Source organism: Triturus cristatus, chromosome 6 (assembly GCF_964204655.1).
Source record: "Triturus cristatus chromosome 6, aTriCri1.1, whole genome shotgun sequence".
NCBI classification, from domain to species: domain Eukaryota; kingdom Metazoa; phylum Chordata; class Amphibia; order Caudata; family Salamandridae; genus Triturus; species Triturus cristatus.
In genome coordinates, this window is record NC_140589.1 from 309,832,790 (window position 1) to 309,850,492 (window position 17,703).

The following is a 17,703-nucleotide window of genomic DNA, read 5'->3' on the forward strand; positions in this document are numbered from 1 at the left end:
GACTGTAAATGCTAGGGCTTTCTGTATAGCCCTGGGGAATCCTACAGAAACGATAAGATCTATTATTCAGTGTAAACCCAAAAAGATATCGGCTATCAGGTTGAATGGGAATGGAAAAGAAGGCATTTTTCAAATCAATCACTGAGAACATGGTCGCCGTAGGCGGGACCAAGGTAAGCAACGTCGTGATATCGGAAACCACTGGGTATTGAGGTATCACGATCTTGTTCACTTCCCTCAAATCAGTTATGAACCGATAAACTCTGGCATCCGTATCCTTTTTCAGTATGGGAAGAATCGGACTGTTACAAATGTTGTAGGGGACTTCCTCGACTACCCCAACCGTTATCAAATCCTGCACTATCTGTATGAGAGCCTCCTCGCCCTCCTGGGAAATACGGTACTGTGGGAGGCATGGTAACACCGCCCCCTCCTGGACGCTAATGTGGACCGGCGGAATCACCATTTGTCCCACATCAGTATCCGAAGTTGCCCACAAAGCATGAGGGAGGGTAGCTAACAGCGCATCCTCTGACATCGTACACATCCGTTCAGATCGGGGGTAATTGTCATTTAATATAACCCGCACACCAGCAGGGGAGCAGCGGATAGTAGCCCTAAAGTGCTTTAACATATCAAGACCCATAATATTGTCCGGTGTGTACGGGGCAAGCAGAAACGGACAGGGTGCAGAAAAAGAATCAACCTTAAATATGAGGGGCTGTGAAAGAGGGCTTCGGGAGAGTGTACCATCAAACCCTACCGATGTTACCATTAAGCCGGATGGGGGAGCCCCCGGAACCAATTGCTTAGATAGCGCACTACGTGTCGCTCCAGTATCCACTAGGAACTGATCAGTAGAGCCCAAAACCTCAGCCGATACATAAGGGCCCTTCTGATCGACCGGCACCTCAACTGATTCTAACCCCCATCCAACGCAATCCTATGCATGCTGAGAGTCATGGTACCCCGACCGGTCAATTCCTGATGCTTGATACTGATGCTGGCGATCGAAAACATTTGATCTATCTCGGTGCTGCCCAGCAGACTCAAGACGAGCCTGTTCGTTAGAATTCCCTCGAAAGTTCGAGAAACCCCCTCTACCTCGCGGGCCACCGTGGGTGTGCCCCTGGCGCGATGCATGCAACACCGGGCAGTCCCTAGCCCAATGACCCGATTGCTTACAATACGCACATTGATTCCTATTCAAATCAGACCGGCCCGAGGGAGGACCATAAGATCCTCCCCTACCTCTATTACTACCCCGTCGAGGCGGGCCATAGACTTGCGCCAACATCACCTTTGTTTTCAAATCTTTCGATTACTTTTCCTCCTGGCCCTTTGCTTCTTGCTCCTGACGCTCATAATACTGAGCAATAGTCAGGAGGGCCGTCGGCGTAGCGGAGGACCAAGAACTTTCACTCGCTTTCAGACGGGCCGCAACTGCCGGCAGCAGATTAGCCACATATTTATCCGCAAAAAGGTGGCGTCCCGTATCGTCAGTAAGCGACTGGCCACTAAAATCATGAAACGTCTCCTCAAAGCGCGTAAAGAAGTCCGCAACTGACTCATCAACTTTCTGTTTACATGCAGCTAACATATTCCAGTCAATTTTTTTAGGGGGGATAATTGTCTTCAACTTAGCCACAATAGCAGCAGGGAGATCTAAAATATTCTGGGGCGGTTTCTGCGCAGGCTTCCTCTCCCTATCCTCATCCTCCAGTTCAGACCATCGAGCCTTAAAAGTGGCAGCATCATCCACCTTCCGCACAGATCGCCACATGTCTGGTGGTAGAATAAGCCCAAAGAACAAATCTATATCTGCTAAAGTCATGACGCAAGAATTCAAGGCCCCCTCTACTTCTTCGTAGAAGGCCGCTGGATTCTTGCGAGGGTCAGGCAGCGCATTCTTTAAAGCCATAACATCAGCCCTATGCCATGGAGTGTAAACCCAATTATACACGAAATATCCCTTAGCATCGGCGGAGGTAATGTCCGAGCTAGTCCCCGCTCCTTTAGGAGGAACATACAAAGGCGCCGCCTCTCGCATTGGTTTAACATGCACTATGTCATCCTTATCTGACTGGGAGGTGGATGAGTGGCCCTCTGATGTGCACGAATCCGACTGCTTCTCCTTCCCTGCTCGCTGGCGCGCTTTCTCTTTATAGACCAGCACCTCGTCCCGCAAGGCGAACAGCCGCCGAACCGTATCTGGAGCCTTAGAAAAAGAGAAAACACCATTACGCAATGCTTTAGCATCCGATGATACTTCGTCGGGCTCAAAAACACCAGAACGTTTCCGGAAAGCATCAATCACTTCATCCGCGAAATGACCCAGAAAATACAATTTATCTCTCTCCTGCCACGACCCCCAAGTATGAAATAATTCCTCTATAGATATCTTGCCGTTAAGTGCACGGAAGGAAATTTGCCGAAGCTCAGCCATTTGGTCGGCTGATAACATGGACCGCGTATCTACCTTACCCGTACCCGGGACAGAATCTTGCGGCCTCGGAGCAGATGCGCCGACATATGGGGGCGGAGGGCGATCTAGTAAAGAAAAATCATCATCGAGATTATTAAGGACAGGATAAAGTGGCTGCCGAACAACGTATTGACCCGAAACTTGTAGCCTACGCTCCTTCTCTTGCCTGTCCGTCTGCTCTCTGTCCTCCCGACGCTTCGCTTCCTGTGCTCGCACATGATCATTCTTCCGTTGTTCTTTATCAAACAGCGCTCTCTCACGCTTCTCTCGCTCACGCACCTCCTTCACCCACAACCGCACACACTCAAACATATCCTGACGAGCACGCCGCTTACACATACACTGTTCCACATACTCAATCTTACGTATATCAAACGATCCATACAACGGCCATCGCAACTCAGGATCTTTTTTTGTATATTTCCTCCATACTGTGCTGTACATTATGGAAGAAAGACCATGCTTCACATACATATCCCTATTAGGAGTCCCCTCTGGGGGAGCTGGAGCAGATTCCTCGAGGTTCAACCGGTTTCCGAAACAGCAGCACCACTTACGGAGTGCGCTGAAAGCAGGCATGCTCAGAAATAATGCAAAATATGCAATATTATAAAAAATGGCACTTAATCGTTGCGCCGTTCAAAGTTACACAGCTCTGGAGAAATCTCTCCACATTACCTGCCAATATGTGTTGCAACGCATATATATTCACAAAGACAAATCCAAAATATGACTAGTCATCACAAATCAAACTCAAATAGCCAGATCAGGCTTCAAAAACTCGGAGCAAGTACCGTACACCGGTTCTTACCAATCAAGAGTCCAGATTCCAACTGCCAAGCTCCACAATCGCCCAAACGGCTTTCACGGCAAGACCGACAGAAGAGGTCTCAGTCGAGGACCGGCGCCACCCAGACGGTCAGCTCGGAAGGGAAGGAAGAAAAACCTTGGGATGCCAGGGCTAAGACGCCGCTGGCAGTGATCACATCCCCGGCCCAATTCCTCACCTTCGTCGCGACCAATCCTTCGAGCATCCGAGTCGCCGATGAGCCCCACGTGACGGGCGCCAATTGATGAATACAGGCCCCAGCTAGGCCCGCAGGACACAAGGGTTCGCTCTCCTGTAATGGAATCTATAAGGAAGTTGGCACGGAAACTGCAAAGTACAAAGACAGCATTTATTAACCCTTAAGGGTGGTCCTACAATCCACACAACACTCTTCAGTATTGCATAGAGTAGCACAAAGAACCTTCGTACATGGTTCCCTTTTATACACAGTAGAGGGGCTCATGAGTGGGTGGATACAACATGAAGACGAAGAACATTACCATTTATGGTCATTTTCGATACTGAATCAATATGTGGGCGGAGCTAACGCACTCCTTGAGCCCGCGAAAACATGGTCAAGCAAGGCTAACTGATAACAGATGTGGTCAAGTCTGGGCATGCGCCAGATGGACAAAGGAGCTATTTATAGACTGTTACTGGGCAGATTACAAGAGCAACTAACACAGAGGTTGGACTCTTCTCGTGGGGAACACGTGAAAGCATGACAATACAAAATGGAGTCCAAGCTTCGGTCAACATAACAGAGAAAACACGATCTATAACAGAGGAATTAATGTCTTTAGTAAATGCTTAATCACATCGTTGTTTCAATTTACAACAAAACCTTTCATGCCATAGGTGTCTCATTATACCACATAGGAGGACCACACATCAGCAAATTTCCTTGGCACCCTCTGCCTGCCACAGGTGTTGCATAGACCTTACAACCACAGAAAGTAACCTTTTGTATTTGTTTGTTATTAAAATATTATGTATATGCCTGGTTTGGAACGGATACACTATTGTTAATTTTTGTGATGATCTCATTTAATTATATTGTCGGCAGATTCAAATTGCAAATGCCACATTTCCCAGAGTTTTGTTCTTGTTTGTTTACTTTTTGGTGCACAAGAGGCATTGCACACATTACTGTCAGAAAGACGGCAGTGAGTGACACCATCTGAACCTCTTCTGCTTCCACTTGTACTGCTAAGTGGCAACTGCCAGAGCTAAGAACTAGAAAGTGAGGAGAAGAAGATTGCCTCCACTGACAACCTGCCCTTCACCTTTTTCAGGAAACATGGTGCATCCTCCTCTGGGCTTTAAAAGGATGGGAACAGCAATCCCACATGAACAGCACCACCTCGACCTAAGACATTGGCTTCACAATCTCCAGCAAGAAAAAGGAAGGATACTCCATATTTTTCACCAAGCCACACTTCTGATGTTCTGGACATAGCTTGGACCGCTGCTATATCCAAGACCTGTTACAAGAGACAAGAAAAAAAGAAAGTTCCTGAAGCCTAGGAAATATGGAAAGTGACATTGTTGATGAATCAGTGGTTCTCAGTGTAGAGAGGATGACTCAGAGGACGTCAAGATGACCCCTCCTATACAGCCTACTCAGAGGGATGTGGTTCACCAGAACTGCTGGCTTCCATATTTTTAAAATCTCTGCCTAGACCTGCATAAACTAATGCTAAAGTCAAAATACACCCTACAGAGAGGTCAATTACACACCCAACCTACCTCCAATTCTTCAGGCATTGGCAGTGGCACACTAAAGAAATTATACTCCCCGGTTTGGGACTTCTTTTGGATTACAAAGCAGGAGCATAAAATTGCAATATGTTCCATTTGCCACATTATTGTTTATCAAGGTAAGCCAGGTTTGCTCTACATTAATGGAGGCCAAATGTCCCATCTGAAAAAATATCATACACTCCTGTGGGAGGAGCACCATAAAAATATAGCTGGTGGTGGTGCTGATGAGAGAGAAGAAGCAGCTTGTTTCGCAAAAAGAAGGGCTCATGAGGAAGAGGATGAAGGTACTACCCATAGCATCCTTGCAGTAACAAGTGTGCCCTATAGTGTGGCAGCATCACATTCATCAGAAACATCCCTATGGCACAATATCAGATCCAGACACCACCGCATGCAGTAATTCTCTCAAAACGCACATTGATTCTACCACTTCCTGATTACTCCAAACGTCGCCTGTGTCAGTGGTACCACTAAAGATAAAACTTCAAGTGACTATTAAGGCATATCTAGGCAGGAGGGGCCCTAAAAATTCAACCAGCCAACAGCAATGTCTGTTTGAGCAGTACAGATTGATAACCATCTATGTTTTTCAAAGAGGAGGGGATGCAACTGGCTGGGAAAAACATAACAATGGAGGTAAAAAAATGGTGACTATTCAAGTGCCTGACACAAATGCTACTTGCTTTTGAGGCTTTCAAATGGGAAGTCAGCAAGGAGGACAGAACGATGAGCCAAGCAACCCTGTTGCTGCATCTGCTATAGGAGCAGGTAAAAAATGTGGCACAAAGGTTCACCACTCTGAACAAAGAAGTATTTAAGTTAGTTCAGCTCTTAAACTTTCACTTGACTGTTAATTCAAGGCTGAAAAAAGAGATCTAATCCTCTTAATGTAAATGTGCACCATAATTCCTGATCAATGGTAGAAAAAGTACTGGCCACTTTTATTCCCTTTTGAGAAGGGTGTGTTTCACTTTACACACCTTGGATTGTTGATCAAATGAGAGTACTGGGAGAATAATGGCTAGAAGCTAGGGGCCTGGGCAGACGTTCTGGTGTGCAGCCATCAACTTCCAGAGAGGGTAGTGCTGTTTTCTCATAGCCAACAGAATCACCAGCAACAGAAGAATACGACCGAACCTCAGCAATTGCTTGGTTTTAGGTGCTAAGGTTTAAGTTACGTGCAGAGGTGAAAGTAAACAAGGCAGAGTAAGTGGCAGCACCAATGGGCATTCAGAGGATGGTCCAAGACAACTTGGATGACCCAAACGGTCATGATCAAAACTCATAAGTCTATTGATGATGGAAAATGGGATATCAGCCAAAGTGTGGCAGGCTGGCAAGGTATCTGGCTTGTCCAGTAGCCAGTGTGTCTTCAGAGCCTGTGTTTGGTGCAACTGGTGCAGATGTCACAGTCAGAAGGACCAATCTCTACCCAAAATATGTAGAGGTTGATCATTGTTCCTGAAACAGCACAGAAAGAGGGCAATAGTCAGACTTAAATGTGTTAGTTGGTGAACTTCTGTGCAAACCAATGTGGTTGAAGACAAACTCTATTTGCCTGACCTGACTAAGGAGCCCACAACAGAATTTGCAAATATCGCCAAACAGCTTTGTCTAGCTTACGCTCACCCATTTGACATGTATAGTGTGGACCAGAGTGTACACTAAAAAGCCTCCATTCACTAAAGGACATAAAAAAATGCCTCCCATTCCTTTCTTTCTATTTTTATTCTATAGCAGGGATGCCAGTAAAGATCCTCATACAAGACTGCCCTTGAGTGTATTGCTTCCATGGAAAAAGAAATACAATAGGCATATGTGCACCACGCTTCCAACAGGTAACTATTGAATTAACAAGTAATATTAAATGATTGATGATTCATATGGTAGCTGGGAGGGAGTTGTAACTAATTTTCAAACTTGATTTGTAATGTTTAGTGCCTGGGGGATGGTTCTGCCTGAATATGTGTATTGTTTTCACATTTAACTATAATTACTCGAATGGTCCTTAACATGTGTTTTTTATTTACAGGTTCTTCCGAGACCAGCCAGATTAGTTACAAAAAACTACACAAAACACAAATTATTTAACTCTTCCTGTTCATCAACACTGCGGGTCTTTCTCATTGGGAACGGGACTGCCACAACAACCAGAAGAAGGAAGTGATAAACAATGCCTATCTACTTCAATGGGAAACAATATGACTCAAAGAGCCCTACTCCTGTGAACTAAAGAAAACTGAGTTGATTAGGAAAATGCAGAGTAGTAGATGTAATGTCAAACTCTAATTAAGTGGTTGTGGTCTGGGGGGATGGTCACTTGCCATATGTTACATGATGGATGCACACAGCTAAATATTTTTGACATTTGTGAGATTGATCAGCCAGGTACATGCAGCTAACTGTCTGTGATTGGTGGTAAGAGAATGTGCTCACATCTTGAGACCCATCCGCCATGAAGCTTACCTTGACTACAATATTGACATTTATGTTATTTGCATTCCAATTGCTTTCTCAAATTATCCAGGAAAGCTCCATAGTACTCCTGCTTGGACCAGTTCAGCTGTGTACTCAAGACAGTCATTCCGAAGAAGAAGAATGCTTATGCATTATCAGTTTTGTAATTGATATACAGTATTAATTTTCTTATCTTAAAAAATAGCAATTTTTATAACTGTGTGGCTCATCCCTATTTTTTGTTTTCCAACCTTAGGTAACATAACAGTTAGATAATTTGGGACTCGGGGGACTGAAGGACTCTTAGCAATTGGAAACTGAACTGCCATTGTCCTTCCAAAACAGATGTGACATTGTGCTGCCCATTGACTTGATGAATGTTATTTTCATTTTTGCCTCACCTTTCTCCAACTTTTCCATCCATTCATGAAATGCCTAACCTTCTTTTCTCAGGCTGTTTGATCTATTGAGGCATGACTTAATAATTTGCACCATAAGTGGATTACACACTTGGCAGGACAGATGTGGGTAAAGCAACACTAACTGTTACAGGATCTTTTTGTGTTTAAATATTGTATTGATGTTTGATCATACAAAAAAGAACATCAGAAAGAGGTACAAGTAATTCATAGCTTGATAATCAATGGATTATCTAACAGCTATATAACAGCTTACTACTAGGTAAGAAATCTTTAAGTATGAATAAATACAATTGAATAATGGAAAAAATGAAAAGATTGAAAAGAACCATTTAAAAGAGAGAAATAGAACAAATTGTCGGAACTTTAATAAATCTTAAATAGAGCTACATATCTGTGTCTAAAATAGCTTTTATGAGCGCTAAATAATCAACAGACTAATAATATATATAACTTTAAAGCTATAAAATCATCAATTGGTTTCCAAAATAAATGATCATTTGAAGCGTTAGAAACACCTATGAGAGATAAATTGGCTCCTCTTCTGGAGAAAATGATCCATGCCCACCATGTATGTACATACAACAATGAAGCATTTTTCCAATTAGCAGTAATAGATTTCAAAGCAGCTTAAATAAAAAAAATCTAAAGGTTTGCATCAAGATCAGTCAATTGTGTGTTAATAGAGAATGATTTACAAATCAATATGGCATAAGACAAATTATCTGATGTTCAATATTTTTGTTACAATATTCCAAACATCCTTCCAAACTAACCAATAATAGGAAAGCCAAAAAGCAGGTGTCTCAACAATCCTTCTTGTTGAGAACAATTCCAACATACACATGAACGCAATAATTTTGCCGTTTATAACCTAAGAATATTCCACAAGCAATTGAATAAAAAAATGCATTAGTTTGATATAGTGAAACAGGTAACCATCCTGAGATGTTATTCATTCAGATTTCCCCGCAAATATCAAGGGAAAATGAGATATTTATCTCTTTATTCCAAAAAGAAGTTAGAAAGCTAATATTATCACCTGCACATTCATTCAATTTTTTATAAAAGAATGATACAGCATGAGAAGAGGAGGTCGTAGTTTGGATATACACTGCAGAGTCAGATGTCTCAGTCGGAGGAAAATTATTAGGAAAATTGAATTACACAAATGTTCATATTTGTAGATCTCTGCAGATTTTAACTTAAACAATTGTTGCAATTCATCAAAGGATGAAAAAAAGAATTGTTATGATAGCTATCTTTCAAATAAAAAATATCAGCTTTAGTCCAGGAATTCGAAAATGTGTGGGTTTGATTTAATTAAAGCCTAGGATTATACTATAATGATGAACGTAATGTAAGTGACAAATCAAAATCAGGCAATATTAATTTTGTAGATTTCAACAATTACTGATTTCTGAAGCAAACTTCTTGAATTAAACATAGTGACTAATGCAGGCAGTGGAAAAGAGGCAACCAAATTGTGTTCAATACGGAGCCAAACAGGAGTATTGTTAGGTGTGGTAGATTGAAACCATAACATACTTTGCTTCAAAATTAATGTTTTATGATAATTTAAAAAATATGGTAAACCTAATCCACAATTGTTCTTAACCAAATTCAATTTCTTATAGCTTATACGAGGAGGTTTGTTATTCCAAATAAATCTGGTAATGATTTTATCCATAATTTTATAGAATTTAAGAAAGAGCTGTGTAGACATCATAGAAAGAAGGTAGATTTTTTTGGGAGCTATAACCATTTTAAAAGCATCTATCTTCCCCTGCCAAGTTAAATGAAGTGCTTGACCATTTTTGAATTTTTTCTTTGATATACTCTACAATGCAGTCCCTACTTAAGGAAACCGATTGTTTTATGTTATGTGAAAATAATTTACTAAGGTATTTGATTTTATCTTCAGCGCAAATAATTTCTTTGTTTGGAACCATAACAGGTAAACAGTGAACATTTAAAGGAAAAAAATTCAGGGGCATATCAGCAACAACCGGCGATAACTATTGCTAAGCGCACTTAGCGCTAGGATAATTATCGCCGGCTAGCGTGGATTTTTATCATTGAGATAGCGTGCTATTTGAAACGCTTATCTCAAAAGCAATAAAAATCCTAGCGCTAACTGCCAAATGTGAGATTATCGCTGGAAACCCAGCGATAATCCCACAAAGTTTGGCGATAGCTTGCTGATAGGGCCTCACATACTTAGCAATGATTTCCACCTTCCATAGGATTTCATAGCTAAGTCAGTTTCAAAGCAGGCGTAAGGAAAGTAGCGATAACAGAGGTTATCGCTATTTTTCCTGTCGCTATGCTGCTTTGCGTGAAGCTTGATAATTGGAGAAATGTCGCTTAACTACATTTCTCCCGTTATCCTGGGGAGGAACACCCACTTTGCATCTCATTAGAGATGCAAAGATGGGCGTTAAGGGAAATGGCGATAAGGCAAGGTTTCACGCGAGAGTGTGACCTTGCTGATGAGGCGATAAAAGTATCGCTGCTTTTCGGCCAAAAACGGACGCAAAAGCAGCGATAATTTTTTATCGCCTGCTTGCTGATATGCCCCTGAGTGTTTTAGTATTTAGTGAATATCCTGAAAATTGAGAATAAGTGTTAATTAAACTTAATATCGGAGGAATGGACGAGGCTGGGTCACCAATATAAAGAAGCATGTCACCAACATAAGCAGAGGTTTTAATTGGGATATTATTTTTAGTAAGACCTTCAATTTCCATATAATTGCTAATGATGAGTAACAAAGGTTCTATTGCAAGTAAAGGCGATAACGGGCACCCTTGTCTAGTACCTCAGTAAAGTAAAAATGTATTAGATATCTGACCATTAAATAAAAAGTTGATCAGATAGACCCAAATATAAAGCTGAATTCATATGAATAAATGAGAAACCCAGATTAAATGCAGTCAAGGTATGGAAAAGATACTTCCAATAAACTTTATCGAAAGCCTTTTCTGCATCCAAAGCTAGGAGATCAGCAGGTTAATGATGCACCACTTTTTTGATTTAATGAAATATTAATCTAACATTATTTACTGAATGTCTTTTTTTTGTCATGAAGCTAGATTGATCAATATGTACAATGCAGTGAAGTACAGAAGCCAATCTAATTGCAAGGATCTTTGCGCAAAGTTTAAATCCTGGTTAATTAAGCAAATAGGGAGATAATTCGAAACAATAGAGGGGTCTTTATCTGGTTTTGAAAGGACTATCATCAAAACTTCCATAAAGGACCCTGACCTTGCTTCTGTAATATTAAAATGAGTAAATAATTGGAATATATGTGGTGTCATGAGATGAGCAAATTCTTTATAAAGTTGTGCTGGAAAACCATCTAGACCTTGAGATTTATGCAACTTAACTGATTTAATAGCTGAATGTACATCATCTATAGTAAGTTGCAGATCTAATTTATCTCTAACGGACTGTGAAATTGGAGGTAAACCATACTTCTCTAACAAATTATCAATACGTTATAACGATTGAAAGAAATATGCAGCCCTCCCTTAAATTAATCAGAACAGTTACAATTGAAGTATAACACAATCCAAGTGGCTTATTTGATACCAAGCCAATAATCTCACATATGTTGGTGAACAATAATACATTTGAATATTCTTCAATGCTACTCAAAAAGCAGACTCCACATTTCTGGCTTGTCTTCACAAATGTATTTCTTTTCATTTTTATTTTTTGGTGGTACATCCAAAACAGAACTGCCTGCCAACACGTGTTTCGTCTCCCGTTAGACTTTGTCAAGGCTGTAATACAAGATATATACTTCATTTGTAATTTTGCCAAATTAATGAAATATGTTCAACGGAGAAAAGTCTGAAAAATCATCTAACACATACCACCTAAACATAGTTCAATGCACTTTACATGGTACGATTCTTTTCGTTTTCATAGACTATTTTAAATCACATTTAAGAGAGGAAGAAAACAAATGTCCTCCAAAGTCATATAAATATTAAAATTATATGCATCCTCAAAATCTAAACAAACAAGGACATATTCATTTTTTGTCCCTACAAAATATAAAGATTGAAGAAAGAGACCACAGAATCCGACAATATTTCAGTGCATAAGAAAAAAGCCTGAAAGAAACACCACATAAGAATGCTAGAAGAATAAGTAGACACCCAAAGTTTGTCATGAAGAAGAGATCCACTCATTGGACTCACTCTATATTGACCTTATAGTTTTCTAAACCTTCACCCAATGTAAAAAAAGTGCCCAAAATTCGCAGTGAATAAACGGTAGCTCACCTACCAAAAAAGCGAACTTTTATCTGACCAAACAATATCCTCTCGGGCAATTGTGAAAATGTGCTCACATTATAGCCAGAGTATTCCTCACGAATCTGTATGATAAAAGAAAAGTCAAAAATCATAGCGCAATCGGACCTATAATGTCTTGCATGTTGTTTTTATTGTCAAATAATATTCTTCTTCTTCAATTATCTACAACCTCCGATAAGTTTTTCTTATTAGTTTATTTTTTCTAAGTGAAAATCCCAACCTTGTACCTAATTCCACTATTTATGTATAAATAAATGTGTATAAGTCAAAGAGACAAGAGACTTCAAAAAGCCTCCGTAATATGATTTTAAACATAGTACGATAGCAATTACATCCATATGGAAACACACCTTGGACAACTCGCATATCTAATATTGTTTCATAATATTAAAGATTCTTTGTTGTAAATCAGGTCAGTAAACCCGTCATACTGATCTTATCATTACCACTTAAGCATAGCCTGCTATTAGCGGAAAAATCTCACCTTGAAAATATATTTGAAGAGTCAAATTTAAGCTCTGACCCGCATTTTAGTCAACCTTGATAAGTATCATTCTACAAAGAAAGAAAAGGAAAGGTATATTGGAATATTTTCTTTAACTCGACCGGAGTTCGTACCCGCCAAAACCCGCCATAAGCATCAAACCGCACGTTCCAAATATTGAAAAGCTTACCAAAAATGTAATCAACAGCGTCTGTGTTCTGTTACGTGTTCATTATTCTGTGTATGAGCAGGCGCTTGAATCTCCCGCATCTACGTGAAAAGGACCGTACGCGATGTGCGTCTTCGGTCACAAGACATGCCATGTGACCATACATTGGGAAGTTGATTTCCTTACCTAATGGCAAAAAACACACGCCATTTTGGATGTGTTTATTTCGTTATAGCATCGCTTAAATCTCCCGCATTTACATAAATGAAACCACACGCAGTGTGCGTATTCGGACACTTGACATGTAATGTGACCAATAATCAGAATATTAGGTATGTTTCCTCACCTAGGGCCTTCTGTAGGTGGCCTGGCATTTACCACTTCATAAATACCGAATCATACCGATTCGGTATTTATGAAGTGGTAAATGCTATGTAGGTATTCATTCGGTAAAAATTACCGAATCGTAGAAATTCGGTAATTACCGAATCGGTATTCACCGATTCGGTAATGAGGCATACCTTCCCATTGATTGAATCAATGGGAAGGTATGCCTCATTACCGAATCGGTAAATAGCGATTCGGTAATGGGGGGATCACAATCAAGGGTGGCAGGGTGTCACATTGACACCCTGTTGCACCCCTGATTCCTGCATGTGTGCACATGTGGCACACATACATGCCCTAAGGGCATGTATGTCTGCCACATTGCACACTTCTAAGCGCTTGAAAATGCTTTTACAGAGTCATTCTTCATTAACCACCAACTATTAGTTGGTGGTAAATACCGACTCCACACGACACCCACACACTCCCCCTACATATCATTACAGGATTCGGTATTTACCGAATCGGTAAAATTACCGATTCGGTAATTTTACCGATACGGTAAATTACCGAATCCTGTAATGTGCCCCCTACATTGCAAAAGCCTAAATACCGGTCGGTAACGGTATAATTACCGAAAATCGTCCGTTACCGACCGGTATTGGGCTACCTACATGAGGCCCCTAGTGACTGAAAACACACTCCATTTTGGATGTGTTTATTTCGTTATAGTATCATATTATATTACATCCTAAGTTTTCTAAGCCTAATATTCTGATTAGCCCCGTACTTGGATGCACCATACCCCAAAACCATACCCCAGCCCCGTACTTGGACGCACCCTACCCCAGCACCGTACCCCAGCCCTGTACTTGGACGCACCGTACTCCAGCCCCGTACATGAACGCACCGTACCCCAGCACCGTACCCCAGCCCCGTACTTGGACGCACCGTACCCCAGCCCCGTACTTGAGCACACCGTACCCCAGCCCCGTACTTGTACGTACCGCACCCCAGCACCGTACCCCAGCCCCATACATGTACGCACCATACCCCAGCACCGTACCCCAGCCCTGTACTTGGATGCACCATACCTCAGCCCCGTACATGGACACACTGTACCCCAGCACCGTACCCCAGCCCCATACTTGGACGCACCGTACCCCAGCACTGTACCCCAGCATCGCGTATGCACGGACATTACAACAACATTGCGTATGCGAGCACGGTACAACAACATCGGGTATGGACGCACCTTACATACGCGAAAACGACTCATACTGAACCACTGTAAAACAGTACAAGGAGGGTCAATTCGACTCGCATAACACCACAAAACACGTCTACAGTACAAAAGACATCAAAATGACTGACCTGGAACATCCAAACAGTTAAACAGAGGCCCAAACTCACAACCACCTCTTATAACACACCCACCAAAAATTCAAACTCAGGCCCACCCACAAATGGACCAATAAAAAGGGCCCACACACACAAACCATGAGCCTTTGCAACAGACTCACTGCAGCTACAGAGCACTCCCCAACAACTGCACCCATACACCTTAACATATACACCTTCAAACACACTCCTTCACACAAACCCCCTCTCCACATTCCCACACACTCCTTCACATTCACACCCACACACCCACAACCATCAACACCCTCACCCCACACCATGCCCACCGACAAGAATCCAAAGTTCACAAGGGAGGAGCTGGACATCCTTGTCAATGAAGTCATCAGAGTCGAGCCACAGCTCTTTGGAACATTGGTCAGACAGACCAGCATAGCCGAAAAATAACGCCTGTGGCAGAGGATCGTCGATAGGGTGAATGCTTTTGCGCCCATCAAAAGGATCAGGAATGAATGCCAAGCCAGGTGGTACGATCTGCGGAGGGCAGTCAAGCGCAAAATGAATGAGGACTACGCCCAGAGCAACATCACTGGAGGTGGGCTGCCCCGCACACCGGTACATTACCATCCCTGGGAGGAGGAGGTAATGGCCCTGCTTCCGCCAGTGGGGGTACACGGAGTCGAAGGAGTTGCAGAGCCTGGTGAGTACACAAACAACTTACGCAACATGGAGGTAATGGCATCCACACCCCAACTACACCAAATGCACGCAACTACCCCCAAGCCCTCACCGGACACCACCACACTCAAAAACAATGCTCATACCACTAACATGTGTATGCCCTATCCACAAAGCAAGGCCATGCCATATCCCAGGCTACACAAATTACAAACCCAAGACTGGATGTCTGGGATGCTGGGAGGGTGGGGCTCACAAAACACATTGTTCAACTCTGAATCAGACACCATTGCCCTCAGCCCATATGGCCCAGGTACATACCCATGCACCATGCTCAATGCACAGGGACTGGCAAAGTACTGACAAAGTAGCTGACACTTGGCCCTGCTGTAGCCAGGACAAGGCGCTCCTGTGACCACTGTAAACTCAAAGACCAACACCACAAGCTCAGATATCTAGGACAGGAACTCACACTCACTGTCATGCCAGCATGCACCATGAGGGGACAGATACATCACCTGGGAGAACCACAGCCAAATCACACCTCACCCACCAGCAGGCCCTGTCACACACACCCCTTACACAAGCACACACCCCCGGGGCAGGCAATGGATTTACCCACTCCAACAATGGACATGTGACACAACAAGATCAATCCATAGCCAAAGAGGCATCCAAGCCAAAAATCTACATGGCAAACACTCAGGAGAACATATCAATCTGTCCCCCACAACATACCCATCCACAAGTGAACAGTGAGGGGAATGCTAGGCACATACAACTACCTGGAGGAACTGTGCCAACTTGAATATGTATGAAACATGAATGTCGCATGAAACAGCATTAACATTGTCTCTCTCTCACACACAGGGCAACGTCATGGATCTCCCCCCAACAATGGGGGGGAAGAATCACAGTCCCAGGCTCGGGAGGAACCTAAACCCACCTGCAGCGATGCCTCTCAACACTCCGCAGATGACCCCAACCCACCTGGACCCTCTGGTGTCCAAGCCCCTGCAGCACCTGCCTCAGGTACATCTGTGCCAACCACCACCCCCATTCCTGCCACATGCCAGGAGACACCCAGGAGCCCTGCCCGCACTGAACAACTGAGCCAGTCTGACCTGGAGGGAGTAGGTTCGCCGGGCACCCAGGAGGAGGCAGACAACCCCGCAACTGCCATCCCTCAGGGGTCCCGTAGACCCAATGAGCCCACAACGGCAGGCCAGGCTCGTGTGGGCAGGGGTGGTGGGAGTGGAGGCAGGCGGAGGCGAGAACCTGACCAGCCAGCTGAAGGGAGCGGTATGTCACACATACGCAACATCATGGACGCATACCGGCGTGACACCAGGGCCATCAGGCAGGTAGTGGAGACCCTCACAGAGATTAAGAACCAGCACGCCAAGCAACACGCCAGTCAACAACAACACCAACACCAACACCAACACCGACGGATGGAAGCAAGACTGGCTGAGCTCCCGGCGGTGCAAGCGGACATAAGCCGTTCACTCCGTAGGATCTCCGACAACATGGGCAACCCTCCCTGTGCCACCAGGCGAAGACCAACACCAGCCACAGGGAGGGAGGAGGAGGAGGATTCGTCCGACGGAGCGTCCCAAGCATCATCAAGGCCTGCATTTGAGGGTCCCGCGAGAAGGTGGGTCGTCCACGGAAAAGACCGTGAGAGGCAGCGGACCATCCACATCTCCCAGGTCACCTGGCATGGCACCTGGCCTTCATGCGCAACAGCAGCACCTTATTAACTGACATTCTCTGCCACATGGACTTGCGGGTCACAGTCTGACCAATGATGACAAACACTGTGTTCTGGACTCTGATGACTTCAAATGCAAAGGATCCCGTCTCCCCCTGTGAACTTTCGATTCTTGGCACACTGTATAGCACCTATTTTTACCCACAATGGACAACCCCACCGAGAATAAAACTAAATTTCTTTAATTAGATGTTGCAGTCATTTTGCATGAGTCCACAACATATGTGTGGGGAAATGTCAAACTATGCCTGAGTGTTGAACTAACTCCAGCCATCCATAAACTGGGATCTGAGTCCGGTACAGGACACACAATGTATCATCCAATACAGACATTGAGCACACTCCCGTGATGGCCTCAAGCTGCTGAGGGGGGCTTGCAATACTGTGTGGACAGACCAATTTGGAAGAGCATCATTAAGGTGTAGAGGTCATGGCTCATGTGGAGGTGCCCGGGGAGGGAGTCCCAGGTATGTTTAGCCAGGTGGGAGAACTATGTCCTGCATGCTGGACTTCGGTGGATGTGAAGAATGTTGGCCAGGGCAAGGTTGGATGCACAGAGTTGCCCAACCGGGTCTTGGATGACAGACGTCCAAGGTTGGTTTGGGGTCTGGGGTTGTGGACCACCTC